Below are 19,654 nucleotides of genomic sequence, written 5' to 3' on the forward strand. Positions count from 1 at the left end.
TAAATCTCAGCTTTTTAAAGACACTTGAGGACCTGTTTCCTTTGGTAGCACAAATTAGTTCGCTTCCAACACAGCATCCAAATCTACTGCAGGAAGCTGTACTGTACAACAGACCTCTTGGATATTTATTTTTCATCACTCCAGTTCTGTTATCTGATGACTTCTTATGGGTACCAATGAGAGGAGAAACAAGTGACTTTTAGTTTAGCTGAGGAATGACATCACAGAAGAAGCTAAGAGGCCCATGGGAGAAAGACAAGTATGTGTGAGAAACCAGCAGAGAGAATGGTGAGGGTGATGCACTAGATAAAGCCTAGGAAGGGAGGGGGAGACAATCTTTGAGATAACTTGAAAGTAAAGATGGGATGTTCAGAAATGTGAGGGAAGGACACCACAGAAGAAGAACTCATTAATATTGTCATGGGAAGCAGCAATGGCATCACAAGAAGTAGGGCAGGCAGGGGAAGAATACATCAGAGCAGCCAAGACATGGCAGTGTGGGGGGACTGCTGTTAAAAAAAAATAAAAAATAAAAAATAAGAGAGAGAGAGAATGAGCTTTGGGAGATATGATAGGAAGAGACCAGATCTGGACCCTCCTGTGATCACCATGGGAAAGCAAGAAGGAGTATTTGAAGTCAGAAATCAAATGAGGAACGCAAAGAGGATACACAGTGCAGCATCTGGCTGATCTCAGTGCATCTTTCTGTGACATTTCCAGGGAAGTGCTGGGGTGTGCTGTAAGAACAGAGAGTTCACTGAGGAAAAGCAAGAAAACAACTGTATGGCACAACACCTTCATGTGGAGGGGATCAGATGTCCCTCAAGGACAAGGCTAGAGAGGAAACAGTGGGCAAAGGGTGTTGTGTGTTCACATGTGTGTGCACAGACAGACAGATAGGTGTGTATCTGCACATGTATTTCTATGTGTGATAAACTTTACAGATGTTACATTTGAAGACAGTGAAGGTATTGGAACTCTGCAATCAGGTCAGCATGGTCAGGATTTGCTCACCTGGGTAACGCGTGAGAGTTTCCAGGGCACGTCCAAAAGAGACCTCTGGAGGAATGAAACCTGTTCTGCTGATAACCACTTCCGAGAATAGATAATGAATGTCTGTTAGCATTTAGTGAGAAAGAAAAAAAGAAAAAGGTGTTCTTGGGTCAGACTTGCAACCTTCATCCCTCTTTCTGCTGTTAGTGCTGTGCAGGGCTGAGGGAGCTCCGCACCGACCCCAGGATGACACAAAAACACCACGCAGGTCTATTTGCTGAACAGACATTCTTAAAAAGAAAATTCATTTGTCAGCGCTGAATGAAAATGAAATCTCCAGAGGCCACAGAACATAATAGGCAATATTTAGAAATTGAGGCTGAAAATTAAAGCTGTCTTGTGGAAATTATTTCTGCGTGGCTTTAACGTATATCTTCATGAAATTTAATGTCACCTATAAGGGTATTCAGTGACTAGATTTTGTTATTATTTACAGCCCATTCTCTAAAGTACAACACATAATAGCTCCATACAGAATATGAGTATTTAGCAGTAGTCAATGAATAAAACTGTCAGCTCAGTGTGCCTTACCAACATCGGTGTCTCTGCAGACTAATGGGACATCACGAGGTACGAAAACATTGAGCTTCATTATCCAAAAGGAGACTGTTTTGAAGACACCAAGTGATAAAATAAGAAGTACAATGGTATAAATAACTCTGCTTAATAGTGCCATCATAAAACACACCGCTCTAATTAGCACCACCTGCCAGTGCTGCCTGAGCAGCAGTGCTGTGCTGGGGCTGAGACTCGAGCAAGGACACGAGTAAGTGAACTCACTGCTCTCTGGGGCCAAGCCTTTCCCTAACCCCTACCTGACCCTCCCCTGACTCATCTCCATGCCTTTAAAGCTTTGACCTACAGCCAGAAAGACATCTGGAAAGAATAAACATGACAACAGATAGAAATTCACAACGCTCCTGTTCCACAGCCAAATTTCATAGAACCACCAAGTTTGGAAAAGACTTCCATGATCATCCAGTCCAATTGTCCACCAATATTTCCCACTAAACCATGTCACTCAGTACAACATCTACATGTTTCTTAACACCTCCAGGGACGGTGACTCCACCACCTCCCTGGGCAGCCCATTGCAGCACCTGACCACTCTTTTGGAAAAGATGTTTTTCCTGACATCCAACCTGAATCTCCCCTGGTACAACTTGAGGCCATTTGGGTGCTTCAAGAACAAAAAAGCTAGCTTCCAGCTAAACTTCAGGTGGAGATGGCAGCTTCTCTTCAATACCTAGCTGTACTTGATGTCATGGTTGTTATATTTTTTTATGGCATATACTCAGATTTGCCTTGAACGGTTCATACAGGCTACAGCTCTCAGTGGGCTCCATTTAACAATGCCTGGAAGAAACTTCCTCCTAAACATTATCCTCATGCTTCTGTGGTTGCAGATGTATTCACATTGGCCACTGTATTGCCCTCCCATCTAAAGTAAGAGGCTTCTCAGTACATTTATTTAACAGATGCGACACAAAAGAGCAAACAGTGAGCTACATTCATTATCTGTTCTCAGAAGTGGTTACCAGTATAATAGATTTCATTCCTCCAGAGTCACTTTCGGAGGAGCCCTGGAGAAGGAAACCCTCCTATGTTCCCCAAGTGAGGAAATCCTCACTGTGCTGACCTGATTGCGGAGTTCCAATAGCTCCACTGGCTTCAGGATGTAACACCTAAGATTATATACACAAAATCATTTATGAAACTCCAATCGGTTCCTGCTTCAAGCAACAGACCCCCAAACACAAAACTCGAATTTAAATCTTCTGTGCTTCCGAAATGAGGAGTGGAGACTAACTGTGGTATTTATGGGAAAGCTTATAAAAATTTCATGCACGTTCCTTCCTCCCCCCCATAGCCTCAAGTGGCACAGATCAACATTTTTCTTGAGAAAAGAGACCCCTCTACAGCCACCAAAGAGCTCATAGTGCCTTCCCTCTTTTGTTTTAAATTGTGTGGTTTACCCACCAGGGAAGGAGGGGGTTTCAATCCACAGGCGTGTAATTGTTTTGCTTGCACATACTCTTATTTTGCAATTTCTAGATCCATTCAAGCATTCCAACTCTGTCTTACCAAGGATTTGCATTCAATGTGGGAAAAAATGCTCTCACGGCACTGAATAGTTTAGATTAATCAGATCATGGTTTTGCTATGCCTACTGGCTCCTTTGAAATTAAATTACTATTATTTGCTCACTTGCTAACTAAAAGTAGGAAAATAGTTTTTTTGAGAACGGAAAGTTCACTGAAGGATGCTGTTTGAAACTATTCAAAAATTGAACTTGAATTTACTAAAACCTCAGCAAGATTTGCTGTATACTTCCAGGTTTGAAAGGAGCAGAGGGAGAAGGACAGAGGCTTGGTTTCTTCCAACATGAAGGTGGGGACCAAACCGCCAGTCTCAGATCCAATGAATTCATCATTTTACTGTTTGCTCCAGGTGAAGAAAACCAAACCCAGCTCCAGACACTGCTTGTAGCAATTTCCATTGTCTCCCTTTCCTCCTGTTCAGAGCAGCGTACCGCCAGGAGGTGCAGGTGGAGATGCTGCTAGCTTCCATCCTCCCTGCAGGATGCAGCCTCTGCTCAAAATGTTGTGTTTTGCAACAAGTCCCTACAGACAGCCCAAAACAACATGGATGCCCAGCAGAAATGACCTGATTCTTCGGCTATCTATTCAGGATCAGCAGAAGAGACCAAGCAGACACAAGCTCTCCAGGTCGTTTTGCTCAGTGGTTATGGTTATCTCCATCGTGGATGCAGGCAGAGGGACTTGGACAAGAGTCTGCAGCATCCAGTGAGCATCTCTTGCTGCTGAAACACTGCAGGAAAGGATTTCTCCTTTGGCCAGCTTGCTGGATTCCACTTCTTCGATATTAGAAAACTGTACATGAGCATCAAGATCTCTTCTGTACTTACTGCATGTATTACAACAGAGGGTGCTGCGCACGTGCACAAAACAGTGCTCACAATCCTAGGCCTATTTTCACAAAGCAAATCTTTTCAAAAAAGCATTAAGTGAACCCCAAAACTATCACTCTTCAGTGCAATTTTGTGCTTCTGGTCCTGATCTTGCAAAAGCCATATGCACGCATGTATTCTAACAGATGCAAACATCTGCCTTAAGCAGCCCCAGATCCAAAACCTGAGCACTGGAAACAAACAGCAAACCCAGAAGGAGCACAGAAGGTGAAAAAATAAAAACATGAGTACCTGGTCCATGGAGAAACCCACCACAGTGAGGAGGATGCTACAGAGGAAGTTCAAGTTCAGTAGCTCCAAACGAGATGGGAGACTTCAGCTGCGCTAATTTGACAGGCTCAGAGCCCTGCAGAACTCCAGGCTTCACTCTGTCAGCATTTCTTTGCTCTGTAGCTGGTTTATAATGAAAAGCAATGCATGATTGGTGTGTGTAATCAGTCATGGTCACAGCAAGATGGTCCCATAGATACATCAGGAGGAGAACATATGTATGAACAACTGATTAAAAACAGCCGCCATAATACCTCCACCTGAGGCTGCATGTAAGCAATTATCTCTTTAGTAAATAGCACTTGTTTTAAGCTGTATTTCTTGCCTAGCATTTTCATTTTGCTGTATATGTGCCAACCCAGAAGTGATTAAAATGTAATGGTAGCTGCTCATTAATCCCAAAGAATGGGACACGCATCATACAGTCTGGCATCACTTTAAGCACTAATTAAGGGAAAGACTGCTTTGAATGTACCATGTGCTTTTCTCCCTGGCACCTTCCTGAAAACCATTCGGCTGCTTTCACCCAGTGCTCATGCTGAGCATTTCACAGCCACGGGGCCAGGCGCTGCTGATGCAAATGGATGCATCACCCACGGAGCTTCGCCAGCGCGCACCGGCGGAGGATACAGCTTTTTGCTTTTTCTCTGACTGGCATCCAGGAGAAGTTGTCACTCATCCACTGGGGCCATAAGAGAGGGATTGTATATTTTTTTATTTTTTTTTTAATTTTTTAACTCCAGAGAAAGGAAATTTAATGATTTGTTGGAATAGCCGTTCCAGCTGGTGAAAGTTCACATCACGTATTTATGCCTGGAAGGGTGACAGCAGAGAAGCCTCAGTGTGTGCCTTTCTTGTCCTCCTCACACCAGCCAGAAGTAAACAACCGCATTTAAATCTTCAGATATTTAGAAGAAAATGTGATGCCCCTTAATGAGGTTTAACTTTTATATCAGCGCAGCTGTCATCCAGATTTTATCTGTAAGCAAGGAGAGCATCACAAGTGCTACCGGCCAGATACGTGGAGTCAAAACTCTTCAAGGCTACTGGTGAAGCTGGATTCTCCACCAGCGCTTCTATTAATTCCTCAATTCCAGCCAGCTTATACAGGACAGCTGCCTGACCCCTGTGTGCGTATCCCAATAAAACCGTCACCTGCACTCCAGGATTTAAAACCTCTTCCACTTGCCCTGTGGCGTTTGACGTACAATCATTGTTTATTGTTCGCATTAAATCTCTTCCAGTGAGAGACAAAATAATGCCCTTCCAGGTACGGCTGCGATCACACCGCCTCTATCCACATTGGAAAGCCCTGATCCCAGTTCTGTGGCTGCAGCTCACCTCGGTATTAGATTCCATAAATATTTTGTAGCCGCACTCTGGATGCGGCAAGTACTGCTGGTAGCCCAGAAGGGCTGATGGACAGCTCAGGCTGGCTTCAAATGATGGCCACGCAGAGGTCCTTAGGCTGCCTCGTTAGTAATTCACAGGTTGTTATATTGCTAAATTATGGCAGCATCAAGTTTGCAGCAAAAGTGGAATCTTACACAGACGATGATTGCGTGATAAAAATGATCAATGGAAATTAGTATCAGGGCATGAAAATTGCATCTCACAATGGCTCAAGTGGTTTAAATTCCATTTGGTTAACAGGCAATATCACATTGCTATAAATGCATAATAGAAATGCATTTGCAGTTGGAGACCCTTATCACTGAGGCTTTAAATCTTCGCAATGCTTTCTTGACACTGAGCTGATAGGAAGAGTATGATCAGGAAGGTGGGGCTGGTGCTCTCCTGTGCTCCATTTGAGGTCATTGCCAACAGCACAAGGGAAGCTTCACACATACCCTTTGCTGCTGCTTCTTTCTTGTGTATCTACATTGAATTGCTGCATCCCAACAGAGGTTCTTCATGACTTATATGCAGAACTTTCTTATCATAATCACTATGGTATAAAGTATATGACAGCCACTGCTTTAACCTATGCTTTATTATAAGAATTCAACAAGTACTCACTTGAAAATAATGGAAGATTTTTAATGTGTATTAATAAAATCCTGTTGCCTTTCAATTTTTTTTTCAGTTAGAAAGTTATCTTTTGCTATTTAGATCATCCGATTACATAAGCTGTAACAGCGTATGCTGCTACAAGAAATATATATATTCTCATGTTGTCCTTGCCAGGAAATATGATACTTAACATTTTAAAAAAATCCAGAATCACAGTTACGTGAAGAGTCATTATAATGTTAATAAATACATTTCTTACTCAAGTCCTGTTCTGGGGATTTAAACTTAATTAAAGCTCTTTTTAAGTTTTACCATATAGCGAAGACATGAGCATAATAGTAAGAGTTGTCATGAGTCCTATACTCCCTTACAGTACGTATTTCTCCTACCAGAACTTGCTAAAAAGAAGTATTTGGTGCGTGCATCATTCTCAGCATAATGGATCTCAGCTTTGACAGGACTCATGCAATCTAAGTAATGGATGCATTTCATAATCATCCTCGTCACAATTAGATAAAACTGTACTCCAGGAGGCTCTCATAGCAGGTGCACTATGCTCCAGGAAAGCATTTCAGAAGCAATCACAACAGCTCTTGTGGTACAGATCCATTTGTCAACTTGAATTCTTGAAATCAAAAGACATCACTTGCAGGACAAGATGCGGATACTTAACTCTTGTGTTATCCATTCCTATCAACAGATTCTCTCCATCAAAGCATCCGAGCAAATTAACACCCCAATTGCTCTCTGTGACATACTTCCTCTTCCTGGTACAAATACTGCTATCATACCCACTACTGTCATCTCAAAATACATCCCAAGCTTCCACACGTCTAGAAAGGATACTGCCAAGTTTGCCAGTATAGAAATACCTGGATTGCTCCACCGTATATTCCGATTTTACACAATGTTAATGTATTTTGACCATTGGTGCGGTTCTTTGCTCTTCAGATTCGTTACGAGGGGATCATTCTGCAGAACTGCAGCTTGCTGACACGTTGTGCCGATTACTGAGATTCCCTACAGACAACCCAAAATAAAGCGTACAGAAAGTTTGGGAAATAGAGCCAAGCTCTGCTTTAATTTACATGGGCACTGCTGAGTACTGAGGTACCAGAGGAAGTGCAGGGGAAGAGATAATTGAGCCCTTGAGTCTTTTTACTTTCGAATGCTTCAAGGTCACCTGCTCCATCCCTTTTCTCTGCCCTATCCATCATTGCTAGTTTATAGCGATTATCAACAATTAGCCTGTCATGGCATTACACGGTAAGATACGCTCCTGTGTGCAGAATATTTTGAGCCAAGACTTGATTTTCTACTGAAAAGCTGAACAATAAGCACAAACCCAAGGTTACAAGTCTTGTCCAATCTTTTTTCTTTTCAGTTGGTCATCACAAAGAAGGATATACCCTGCCCCACGCTCCCACCCTCCCCCAGCACAAAATAAAAATAAATCTTCCTTTATATCCTTACTTTATATCCTATCTGTTTTTTGTTCAATATTGTGTGAAAGCTGTGGAGAATTTAGTTCACAAGGAAAACACATCACAGAATGCATACCGGATAACTTATTGGGATGCAAGTGCATGACAGAGGTGATCTTCTGACCACATCTGGATATAGAGCATGAGGAAACTGTCCCAAGGTGCACCTGGGAGGTTTAGACTAGATATTAAGAATTTCTTCATGGAGAGGATTGTTAAGCATTGGAACGGGATACCAAGAAAGTGGTGGAATTTCCCATCCCTGGAGGTATTTAAGAGATGTGTGGGCATGGCACTAAGGGACAGGGTTTGTTGATGGGGCTCAGCAGGTCAGGCTGATGGTTGGGCTTGATAATCTTGAAGGGTTTTCCCAACCTTAATCATTCTATGATTGTTCAAGCAATTCTCAGCCCATCAGTGGGGCACACTTCCAGAGCCATTTGTTGTCACTGCAACAGAAATCAGCCCAGCTTTGGTAGCTATGATGCCTGGGCAGTGGTTTACATGCTACATAATTCTTCCCAGAATGATCAGAAAACAAAAACAAAGGACAATTTTGCTGTCCCAAGCACTTCTAACAGCACTTACCAGTGAGGTATAATTGCACTGAACCATGTTTCATTCACTCCTACTGTTTCACACAGGTCAAGCCAGGTCCACTGTTAGATCTAAGCAAAGGAATTTCCTGTCTCCTGTAAATACATTCTTTGGTCACCTATCAGAGCAAGCTGCTGTACTCTAATACCTGCCTTAGTAATAAAACAGGCAGCCTCCAGTAGCACAACCTGCCCTATTGGGAACCTGAGGAGGCTCCGCTGAAGGGATATGTTCAGCTTTCCTTTGCTCCAAGCAAAGGATCCCCTGTAATAATCTTCCTAGTTCGTTGTCTGAGGCTGGTAATGCCTCTGCTTACTCATCACCCAGCTGCTACTTTCTTTTCTTTATCTCCTGTCTTGTTTAGGAACTTGAATTACTCACTGGCAGCTAATCTTCTCCCTCTGTGTTTTGCTCTGGGCTCAGTCACAGGTTACTCAAGCTAGCTATTGCTTCTCCCAGTTATAGCCCAGTCAGACTACAGACTCAATCTAGTGCGAATAAAGGATCTTCCAGTCAGAAAAAAAAAAATGCTGATAAAGCCTAGGGAGAACACATTATAGGAGGGCAAAAGGAGTGGGGGGAGAAGGAGCTTTGGAGGAAAAAAACACAGTAGGTTTTGAGACATTTTTTTAACTGATACTACAAACTTCTGTTGGTACAAAATGTTGTAATATCTGTGATATTTATGGAACTTACAAAACAGGTAGGATATGTCTCAATTTCACGTGACCAATAGTTATACTTCTAACTTTGCTGCTCTTCCTCACTCTTAGAGTTCAAAGACAGTCCTTGCAAGAGATGATTTATCTGATTTACCTTACACATCTGCTGGAGGAAGAGATGAATCACTTTTTGAAGGCAACTGTTCTACTCCATTGGCTGTAAACAAGCCCAAGGTGAATAGCTTACACAGCAAGACTCAAAACTTGTCTAAAGTAGGGTTAGTGAATTCTGCTCTTCCCAAGGATTTGGCCCTATTCAGCCTTCCTCAAGAAAAAGGATGCCCCATTCTGCTCCCTCAGTTTAGCTGCTGAACTTCTGCTTGCTATAAAGTGTGGGCCAGGTCAAAACATCCACCTATACATCAGCCAGGAGCCATTGCCTCCTGAACTTCTCACTGAGGATCTACTCAGGTCCAGGCAGAAGATTCCTCCTGGGTGCCTCTATGTTTATAGCCACCTCTCAGGCTTTCCTCTCTCTGCTTTAAAATTACCATTCTTAAACTGATAATCATCGTATTTCTTGAAGTTCACATGGGATCGTTGAGGTTGGGATGATTCTTGGCACCACCTTGTCCTACCCCCTGCTGAAGCAGGGGTAGGTAGAGTATATTCCCAGAAGAGCTATCTGCGCTAATACTTTTTTGGATTTCCCTACCTTCATCCTGTTTTCTTCCACAACCACCTCAGAGCAGAGCAGAGCCTTATGTAGACAGTCAGACACAGATTCCCAACTGGAGAGATGCAAAGACTGAGAAGTGAGAAGAAACACTGCTTCAAAACAAGGTTATTTACGGCACACAACTGGAGGTGGGGACATGAACTCTCTGGAAATGTTGAAATAGAGATCAGATGCTGGGCATTCTAGTGCCTCACCAACAGTGCACTCAATCAAAATCAAATAAGATTTCACACCACTGCTGCTTACTGTTATTCCCATTTTATTGCAGCATGACCTGCAGCCTACCAGAACAATCCCTCTGCTGTGCGCTCCCAGGCAGCAAAGAGTTAAGAAGATTCTCTTCAAAAACTAAAGAGCTTTCCTGAAATGGAAAACCAGTCGGGTTCGCATGGTCACTAATCATACTTCAAAAGGACAAGCCTGGTAAAAAAAAATAGTTGAATCTGTTGCAAACACTCCCCATAATCTCCATGATGTGGTGGTCTGTGCTGACAAAAGATCCCCCAGTAGATATTGCCAACAGAACCTTTTCTTTGACAAAGTGCAGTAGTCTAGAAGGGTACTGCCTTTGGATAAGAGCACATAATAGCACGAGGATGAAAGTGTTTCAAACACTGGTTCCAGATTGTATGTGGTGGTGAACAGGGTCTGTAAAACAGAAAAGACGTGCAATTGAACCGCCCTAAAAGAGACGCCGCTGGAATAACACAGAGAAAAACATTTTAAGATATCACATGAAATACTTGGCAGCACTGAACACCTTCCACACCATCTGGCTGAAGGACCACTGAGCAGATAAATGCAAGATTAACAGAGTTTCCTTTGTTGCTTTCCAGGCCACAAGAAAAACTGCCTTTAAGCTAGTTGCTATCCCATGTCTTTTACCCAGCTCAAGCAAACACAAGTGCCATTTAATGCCCCGCGTTTCAGTTCAGCTGGTACAAGTCCCCAAATCACTTTGCAAACAACAAGCGGACTCCCAAGGAACTTTACTCTCACATTCATCCTCACTTCAGCGCTGCACATATCGGAACCAAAGATGCATCTCCCATCTCCAGCTCACGTTAGGAAATCCAGGCTTAGCCTTCTGCAGCACACTTTTGCCAAGCAGGATTGGTGATACCATTAAATAATATATTTGCAGAAGGATCCCATTTTGCTCAGAGTTCACACAAATACATCATTAAAGCTCCAGTGACCAGAAAACTGCTTTTCTGATGATGTATTAAGGTAATACATCATCAAGATGTGATTTGGGCATGATGAATTGCTAGAAAACACCATTGGAGCTCCATTGTTGTAGGGATACATCACCTTCCAGCAGGTCCTGGCCAGTCCAAAAGCACTACAAATAATATTTTAAAAGATTTTTTTTAAAATATATAAATGAGATGTTTGTCAAGGAGACAAACAGGACGTAGAGTTAGTAACATGCCTGAGGACACCACATGCCTTCTGCTCCGGATCAAGCACCAGAATACCTTAGCTCTTTTCTGACAAGAGGCCAACAGGAAATTGGGATAATTCGATAATTTGATCTGCTTCTGTTAATGCCCAGACTGACCTTGCCACTGCAGCTGCTGAGTGTGGACCTAGTTGCAAATATGCAAAGGGCATCTTTGCTTTCCAACCATCGCCTCTTCATAGATCTCGGCTGATAATGAATTTTAAAGATGGTTGAGCATTTTTGCATTATTTCTCATTTTCATGTCACCGATTAAGCCCTCTTTCTCAGTGCTGTGTGGCAGGAGGGCAGCAGCAGCCTGCCATGCTCTCACAGCTGCACTGCCAGATGCTGGCTGGGTCTGAAAGAGGAGATTCGAACAGGTGGACACCTGATGATATATTATGTTCTTGGCTCAGGTCAAAGTGGCAGATATCAGAAAATTTGTTCTGGATAGAGGAATGCACAAGTCTTCCAGATGCTGAAGCCCTCACTAACCACCCCAGCTGAGGAGGGTTATGTGATGGATGCAGCTGTCTGGCATTGCTGCTCAGATGGAGTGGTGTGATTGGGCTGTTGCAAGATCAAGAAGAGCCAGCCTGAGGAGGAGCTGGTGGCAGGACAAGGGGGGAGCTATTATTGCAGTTTTTACTCAAGTCACAGCCCTACCTGCTCTCTGCAGCCAAGGTGGAAACTACCCATCTAATAACGGGACTCATACCCACAGAGATGAGGCTGATGGACACTAAGATCTGGGGAAGGCCCAGTGACCGCAGGAACCCCATGGGATGGAGGAATTGAACAGACCTGGACCCTGTTACAGGACTGGGAGCACATCTGAGGAAAACAAGGCACAGCCAGTGGGCACAACCAGTTGTGGCACTGCAAGTACCGCCAGGATTTAGATAAGAGGCAAGGAAGAAGTGAGAATGCAGAAAGTGCTCTGAGAAATCTTTTTTTTTTTTTTTTTAAGATAAATCATTTTAAAATAATTGTAAAAGCCACAGAGGATGTGCACCAAAACTTGGTGACAGAAAGATGAGTTTCTCAACATCCAAAACCTCACCGCAGCTCTCCCAGCACAACCTGATGCTATCTGCATCCCCAAGTAACAACAGAATAGAAATCACTGCCCAACCTTTTGGTGATTGATTGTCCACTTGATGCTGCCCCACAGAAACCAAGGGAGCTTTGCAGATCCTCTCCACTCATTTCAGTTTGATACTGATGTTCAATTGCGTTTATGGATGTGACGTGAGCCACGGAAGCATTCCAGCTTAAAACACATCCTCTCAAGCACTTCATTATAACTGTTACTGAAATTAGAGTGAAACAATTTTAATTTTCAAGACTCGGATTACTCACATTGCATTTCTGTCTTAAGCCCATGCCAACTCATCCTCGTTAATTGCTTATTTGGTCACTATTATTAGAGCTGATAATTATAAACACAGATTAAATGGATTGACAAAGAGTGTGTATCATACTACAGTCCTGCCAAGACTGAGCTTGTTTTCTGAATTTTGAGCCATCCTTGCAAGTGTGTGAAATTTGAGCTGATTTCTAAGTTTTTATATTCATAATAGGTTAACATTTACGTTGCTCGATGGCTTAATGCATGGGCAGAGCAGAGGGAATGTTGCCTGTACCACAAAACAGCTTTTCTAATGAATCTCCTATTGTAGAACGTGCTGGCACTGTGAGCGCAGCATCCACAGCTCTGTAATTAAGTTCCTTCTGTAACAGAACAAAGCAAAACATCCATTTGTACAGCTGAATATGACAATAATTAGTGATCATCACTCCAAGACTGTGTGCAAAATACAGTCTTGCTCTAGCCATATCTATGGCAAAAAGAGAAGGTATTCCATCGTACAGTGCAGCTAGGGTGACTGTGCATTCATTAAGAAGTAGAAAGTCAGCAGGAACCAAGTAGAGACAACGATGTCCCCATAGCAGAGCGGTTCACCAGAGGGTGAATGTGAGGAGCCAGTTAAATGTGCAGGAGACAATTATTCTTCCAGTTCAAGTCAATATATCCTCATCATTGCTAATGGAAAGCACTTTAGTTGAAATCCAGGAACGCAGCAGTCAGCAGCACTGTTCTCCTACCAAGTCAGACGAAAATTAGCGGTTTAATAGTGCACAGCCGCTAGTGGCAGCAGACTGCTGTAATTTATTGCCCTCTTTGCTCCCAGTGTTCTTCTCCAATGAGAGGAGCACAGCTGAGCCCTCTCCCTTCTATCCCGTACTGGATCATTTCAGTAATGGAAGAATTAAAACTGCTGATGGCACCATATAGTCAATGCCATTGACAGGGCACAATTGTACTCAGGGAGCACGATACTTAATGAAGTTACCATCAAACGATGTAATTTTTCTTTTTGTTTCCCTTGCTTGCGACCTAGACTCTGCTTCTCATTAAGGAAGAGTTACCTCTGATTCCATCTCCCCAAGGATATACACTTCCACTGATCTTCATCAATCTGCACAACTTCAGTCTGGGTTCTTCAAGCTTCCCTTATAGCAAAGGATTGTCCACTCTCAGGAACTGGTATCAGCCATCTAAAATTGTGGAGGAAACCATTTTAAAATAGGGTGGAAACCATTGTAGCCACAGCTGTGCCTTGGAGTTAGGAATAAAGCTCTCAAAGCTCAGCTGATTCCAGTACAGTCAAGAGATTTGTTTAGATATTGTTAAAGTTGGAAGAGACCTCTAAGATCAACTGCAACCCATCCCCACCACGTCCTCTGACCGTGCTCCTCTGTGCCCCATCTCCATAGTTCTTGAAAACCTCCAGGGATAATGATGACTCTCAACAGCCTAAAGCAGGATCTACAAAGGTGAGATGGGATGGAGAAAGCAGTTTGTAGAGAGCAGAATTATCTACAGACCCGAAGCAGTCACAAAAACAGGCCAAGTCATCTCATCCTTCCTCCAAAGTGTGTTCAGAGCAGTAGTGCTGAGATGCAAGGAAGCTGCAACACAGAGGAAGCCACTCTACCGAGCCTGAGAGCTGCTCAGCTCAACAAATATACACCTTGTAATAAATACAGCACCCGTACACCAAATCATATCCAGATGCAGCAGGCAGCTATTTCAAACAAGAATCTGGTAGAGCAATAAGGATCTGCTGCAGAAAGTGCCGAGTGCCCTTGTTTCTTAGGACTGAAGAGTACTTCTGCAGAGAGCACGCTGTGAGAATAGGAGGTTCCAAATAGAATAGAGCAGCCCGCTGCTGGTGGCGATCTGCTGAATTACCAGACCTTTGATGCGGGAAGAAAACAAATAAAACCCTTCACATCTCCCACAAAACACCAAGGCCTTGGTAAGGAAAGCATCTGTTCAGCGCAGCTGATAAAACACCGGGTCTTTGTGCAGCAAGGTTGTTATCATACAAGCAATAAAGGTTCGTGCTAATACCCATCATGGAGTGGGTGGAGTGGAGGGAAAGTAGTTACAGCTGATCTCAAAAGAGGATTTGAGTAAGCTGACGACTCTGGCTAGGAAATATCTGCAAGGCCAAGCACTTTTATAATCTCATACTTATAGCCTCAAATCTTATCCAGACAAACAAGAAGTTAATCTCAAGAACAGGGAAAGCCACGTGGAAAGGGTATTTCTGGAGCCATACCTGCCAGAAGCAGGAACTAGGACAAGAAATATCTGCTTCACATCTCCCACAAGAAAAGCCCTTCTTTCTTCTTTATGTGCAACCAAGCTGTGCAGAAGAGTCATCGAGAAGGGGATGAGATTAGATTCAGTCACACTGGGCTGCATTCACCCCATTGTCTACATTGGTTTAGGGTTGCATTGCCCAAGCTGTGCTCTCTGAGCTTTGCTCCGTCAGAGAGCTTGGCATGTTGCTTTGCAAACAAATAGCTTCTCTGCAGAAAAACAGCTCATTTTATGTATGTCCCTATAAACTTTACCTTCAGGAAGCCTCCCCCTCACTCATTAACCAGTAATATTTCCAGAATGACCCCAGAAATAAGGTCCAGTTGCAACAAATGCCTCTCCATGAATGCACCAATCTGTCTCCATAATTCAGCGTCTCCCAGGACTGGCCAGCATCCTTCAAAAAAAGCAAGACCCACCAGAGGGACACAGATTTCCCCTTGACCCCAGCAGCTGGAGTCAGCTTGCCATATATTAAAGAACACTATTCTTCAGAAGAAATACATCTTGGCAAGAAATATTACTGACAGCCACTCCTTATGGTGTTCTTGTTATTGGTATAATCCATTTCCCCTTGAAACTGAGGGCTGCTCTCAGGAATATTTGTCATGGGATTACATTAAAGCAGAAGCCAACCCCTGATATCCTCATTCTGAGAACAAAGCAAGTTTGGGGGCTGCTTATGAAGTTCCACCACTCTGCCTAGGTCTTCCCATTGTAAATAAGGATAATAAAACAGATGTCCTTTGTCAAGTGCTTGTGCACTGGCATTGTAAAAGTACTGAAAGTGAACTAGACAGGAATCAGCTCCAATAAAAACATAATACTCTCATAGCCAGACAAGATCTGGGCTCTGGTAGCCAAAGCAATGATGAAAGTGAGGGACCACTGCCCTTAGCACCAAACAGCACTTCCCAACAGATAAGGAGCTCTTGCCATGCCAGGGAATTTTGGTTTTAGATAACTCCCACAGTTATATAAGTTGTAGCTAAAAAAAAATGCAGAAAACATCTGATTTTATCTTGTTCTCAGATAAGGAGCAACACTGAGAAAATTGCTGAGATTTGTTTGGCAAGGAAATCTATGTTATCATTCACGTCTACAATTGCAGCCCTGTTACAAGACACTATAGAATAGATGTGCTGGAAAAGACTGATGCCCTTCACAAGCCATCTTCATTTACCCCATAGAATAACACCTGTCCATGTCTAACCCATGCACTAGTAGCTTGTGCTTTTGTTCCAAGTCACCTGAAACAACGCTTGGGAAGAAGCCTTCAGACACCTTGCAAATGCTTAAATTCAACCAGCTCCCGATAAAGAAGGTGTTGTGGTGTATAGCCACAAGATAACCTTATCCCCAGACCAGCAAGTTCTCAGAGATACAATAAATAAAATTATCTCAGTCAGACTCTGGTCTGCATTCAAAACTCTGAGATTGTACCATAGCTCAAAGAAAGCATGGCACAGTACCACAGTGAAGCCACGTATCACCAAATAAATGTTCTTAGGGGCATGTATCACAGGGTGCTATTTTATAATCTTTGTTCACAGCCATCCGTAGATATCAAGAAACTGGAATGATAGAATCTCTGTTTATTTTGTTAGGTCTTTTATCAAAAGAATGCACATTTCCCCTCCATGTTCTTTTCTGTATGGTGTGCATGCTCCAGGTAAAAGAATATGAATTAATAATCATGGCAAGCACAGCAGCTTCTATAGAGAGCAGCCCACACGTTGACTCTGCTCAGGACATGGCACTACACAGAACTGATTTATTCCAGAAACTCATTCATTGTCATTCCCCTTTATGAGCTGTTCTTTCCTTGCTGAAGTGCTAAACGTGAATTCTGCCCCCTGAAGGTGCTGTTTTCCCTGCCTCCAAGTGCTGAATTCCCTGTTGTACCCAAAGAGGGTCTTCGAGGACAGACAACAGTGAAGAAGTAATGAGTACTCCAAAAACGATTACTCCAGGATGTACTGCTTCTCAAGCAAAAAAGCTGGTAATGATACTGAAAGCTCTCTGCACCTTGTAGCCCCTTCACTCTTACTAAATATGTCCCCATATATTATTTTGATGGCTTAGTATTAAACATTTCAGCACCCAAGCAGCTCTGTATCAAACTACAGAAATCATTATCAATGCCAAATTGTATCACTCTCTCCTGCTTCTCGACTTCCTTCTCCAGCATTTAATAATAACTAATGAAATACAGATATCACCCCAATAGCAACTGGCACTTTCTGACATGTTGTCTCCTCTCAATTTATTAAACCATGAAGCTTTTGCAGATCATTGAAGCATTTTTATTATTTTGCCGTGTCTGAGATTTTCTTTCTGAACTTTCAGAATAAGAAAAGAATAAGCTTTGATATTTTAGAGCAAACACAGAGTGTCAATAATGAACTCTTGGCTCTTACCAACTGTGTAGTGCAGATACGTCAGTGCTTAGCCTTACTGAGAAAAGGGGGTCATTCCAGTAACTTAAATTCATACAATTAACACATCCAACTTCACAAAAGAAAGGAAGAGTCTTCCCCGTATGTCATGGTTTCGTGGAACTGTGACACCATATTCCTGACAACTGAAGGAAGACATGCAGATAACGTAGGTATCAAATCCTGGAGGTGAGTCTAAAGAAAGCAAAGAGGAACTGCACATTCATCTTTGTTACAACCTGGCTTTTACTAAGTAAAGAGCACCAACTGCATCAAGCCAGCATACTACTCCTTAAAACCAGGCTGACTCCCAAAAAGTGTTAGGAAAAGGAGTGCAAGTATCTAGGAAGACTGGATTAAGGAGAAATTCAAGTAGGGTGAGTCACATTTAAAGTAATTCTCTGTGCTTTGAATGCTTTAGAGAATTCACAAACCCATACCCCAAACTCACTTCAGCCATTGGAGACTGACTTCATTGTGTAATGGAAGAGTCATTGGGATTGCTGCTTTCTCCATCATTACACAGTCGTCACTGTAACAGGACAGAGACAAAAAATCTGAAATTATTTCCATTTCACAAACTTTGCAAAAATATGGATATATTCAGGAAAAAAAAAAAGTCCTCTTTATACAGAATAAAGTACACAAACAAATTGCTAGGGAAATACAAAAAAGCAATGTTTCCAACAGATGTTTTGACAGAACTTTGTGAGCAATTAAAGAAAACCTTAATCGTTCCTCAAAAACTAACTTGTTTGTGGTTAGAATGGTCTGATGTTTTTTCAGATCTCGCCACTAAGAGACTGAAGCTAAAATATTCTGATCATTAGGTGGGAGAACATGTAATCTTAGAAGGAGACTCTGCTTGTAGATTTCACGTCCATGCTTCCACGTTGCTGCTTCACCAACAAAGCCTGATGAAGGACGAGCTAATGATGGGTTGTGTAGGATGCTGCAGTGACATGGTGACACCAAGCTGTGGCCATTCCTAGGCTCCCTCCTAATAATTCCAAAGGGGACCATGGCACTGGGTTCACCAACCAGGGGAAAGTCTGATTTGAAGGGCTGCAGAGCCGCTCACGTGGGAGCTGCCCCCTGACCAGCACTGATGCTGCCAGCCACTATGGCTGAGGCAGAGAGATTTCTCCCTGAAAGAGGAGAACAACTTGTCAGCTTGGGCTTGACAATCTCTGTTTAGCTCCAGAGTAAATGTAAGTCACTTCAGTGATATCAGCAAGAACGTCATTTTCTGACAATGCACGCTAAGAACAATCATTTCAATTACTGACAGAAAGGCTGCTGCCATCTAGAACCAGATGTCAATCTGCCAGGGTACAAATTGGTTTTCTCTGACACAATAATTACAACTGGTTCAATAACACATCAACACAAGCTAACAAATGGCGTGCTGAGCAGAGGTCAGCACTGCCCTGCTCAGGATCATCCTGCTTAGGAAACCTTCAGTGATTTCTGTTGTCATCGCTCACTGTGCTTTAGTAAGGAGCAGATCTACCCAGGAGCTTCTAAGCCTTGAGCTGCCCATGTTAGCAGAGAAGCACCATGACAGATGGTTTGGGTTGCACGTGCTCTCAAACTGGGCAACCCATTGCTGAAGCATTTCAGTAGACGGATTTGGTCTTAACACTACCTCAGAAATTTTAAGGTAGTTTCCTAAGCAAAACTAGCTGTCTCCATTTCCTCTGCAGACAACAGTGTGAGATACACACCTCCAAACACAACTGCATCCACCTGAGATGCCTCTTAGCACAGAAAAAATACCAATAGGGTTGGGCTTGAGTATAACTGAAATAACACCATTTTGTGCTTAAACACTCCATTTTGCAAAAATGAGTTGGTCGTGTACTGCGGTCTCACTCCTACTCCCTCATTTAATCAGCAACACAAGGAAAGATAGCTTAAATCAGAGCCTTCATTACCGTGGATGGGATACTGTACACAAATAGGTGCAAAACACAGCCAAACACTGCTGGTAGATAAGCTGCCAAAAGAGACACGAGAGATCCAGATGCAGAATTTCATCAGAGGAGGCATTACACAGAAAAGGAAGCATAAACTAGCTGTACTTGGAGACCTACACAATGAAGACATTTACATGTGGTTCCTGGAAACCAAAAGCTCATCCAGGACATCGGGGTCAAGGGAGGACATCAGGGAACTGCTTATGCTGTGTATGAATTTGATTTAATCCAGCTGTTTGCCAGCATCCCCCATGTAACCAACACATGTAATGCCTCCTGTGTGTGCACCTACATTTTCTGGTAC

Source organism: Numida meleagris, chromosome 6 (genome assembly GCF_002078875.1).
Source record: "Numida meleagris isolate 19003 breed g44 Domestic line chromosome 6, NumMel1.0, whole genome shotgun sequence".
Taxonomy (NCBI): domain Eukaryota; kingdom Metazoa; phylum Chordata; class Aves; order Galliformes; family Numididae; genus Numida; species Numida meleagris.